Below are 2,054 nucleotides of genomic sequence, written 5' to 3'. Positions count from 1 at the left end.
TATAAAACACACTTTTTTATGTTTGAGATTATTTAAAATTCTAATTGTATTTTGCATATTTTTTGTGCAAATTCATAAGCATTCAACAAAGCACAAAAAGGGAACTAAAAGGTGTAATGTAAATTTGCATCGTATATAATTAATCGTTATTACTTGAAGTATTCTCAGTTATGTACTACAAATAAACTCTACATGCAGTTCTACATAAAATTATTTATACATTTGGAATAAATTAACAGAAATAAAGCAACAACTACGTTAAATTATGCTTCAAAAAAGTTTGAATTTTATTGGGAGGGTAAAAGGTAATCAAATTTCATCAATACTTCCTGATAATAAATAATTATTTAATAACTTAACTTGTGTCACACTATACATTATTATAATCGCAATATAAAACATATCGTAGAATTCGTTGAGTGGCAGTTTCCAACAAACATACTCTTTCGATTCGACTTTTAGAATCAGAAAAATCGAAATTAACCCTTCGCAACCTCGCTAACGCAATAACTTTAACACTGTGTAATATTAATAACCAATACTTGATTGTTCATAAGAACTAAAAATCCACTACAAAACAACTTTAATTTATACATAGGTAACTGCAAATTAATTTAATATTGTCCCAAAACTGAATGATATATAAATAAGTGTAATCCACGACAAATACAAGAGGTTAACCCTCTTAGATTAAACATTCCCGTCTCATAATGGTCTACGAAGGGTAGGTACATAGACATTTTTAAAACGTCATCTCTAATATAGAGACAATGAACAAAAACTTCTGTATTGATTTATATGCGATGTTCCAGTCAAAAGGCAATTAGTTGTATAGAAAAATGCACGACAGTAGCAAAAGTCTCGAACGATGCAATTTCGTCGAATAGTTTTTATCTAAAGAGGCACGATTTTGGAAACACCCTGTATAATGTTTTCCGTTAGAAAATATCGTGTTTGTTTTGAAAAGGCTGTCAATTCTTTGTTTAGAAAAATATATCGATCACGATTTTGCGTAATAATCGACATTTAAATCGTAATTCTTATTACTATTCGTACACGTACAAATATTTTTTTTACATACATACATTAGAAATCTTTTATATACACATATGCGCGCACCGATACACATTTGGAAAAACTCGCTAATGAACAAGAATTAAATTAATTTAGCGTTTGATTCTTCTACAAAATTTAACTCTTCGTTCCATGCAACACTAGTTTATTAATCGTTTTACTTTACATAAAATAAGATTTTTATTATCAAAAATATTTAGTTTCGAATCAAATAATACATTAGCAAATAATCATAAAATTAGGAATTACATAACTTTCATTATTTCTAATTACACTTCGTATATTATGACATATGATTATATGCAATATGAAGTATTTTTTAATGTAAATTTCTTGAAAAATCAAAATTTAATTTGTTCAATATAAAGAGGCACTTTAACAAATTATAAAAGATTCAAGTATAAGAAATTTGCAAACTCATTTATTACAAATTCAATTAAAAACTTGCAAGCATATTTATTACAAATTCATTTTACTATGACGTATAATTGTTTTGTGTATCTATACTACATATTCATTTTTAAAAACTGTTTTACAATTCTAGCATTGCTATTATTAAAAAAACGAAGAGTCAAATTGACGCTTCAATTCTAATACTGCCTTACGATTTCATAACTGAAGCCGATTTAATATCATTCTTATTCTTAATCAGTTTTAAATTTAAAGCAATGATTCGCAACTTTTCGATGGTTTAATGATTTGCAAGTGTTAAGTGTTGCCAATCATTGCTCGGAAAATATCAGAACCGACCGAGTTCTACATGAAATTTAAATGTTCCTAGGAATCAATTCATGGACACCTAAAACATTTATAATGTATTTCAGAACATTAAAAAATTATCGCATTGTAGATATGTGGTTTATAAACTGTAACTTTAATTATAATTTCATAATAAAATTATCTAATTCAGTTGATCTACCTAAATTATGTCTTAATGTGCAAGAATTCCTTATCAAAACTTACTAAAAAGTATTTCAGAT

This window comes from Habropoda laboriosa, unplaced genomic scaffold (assembly GCF_001263275.1).
Source record: "Habropoda laboriosa isolate 0110345459 unplaced genomic scaffold, ASM126327v1 scaffold200, whole genome shotgun sequence".
Lineage (NCBI taxonomy): Eukaryota > Metazoa > Arthropoda > Insecta > Hymenoptera > Apidae > Habropoda > Habropoda laboriosa.
Note: the sequence above shows the minus strand (reverse complement) of the source record.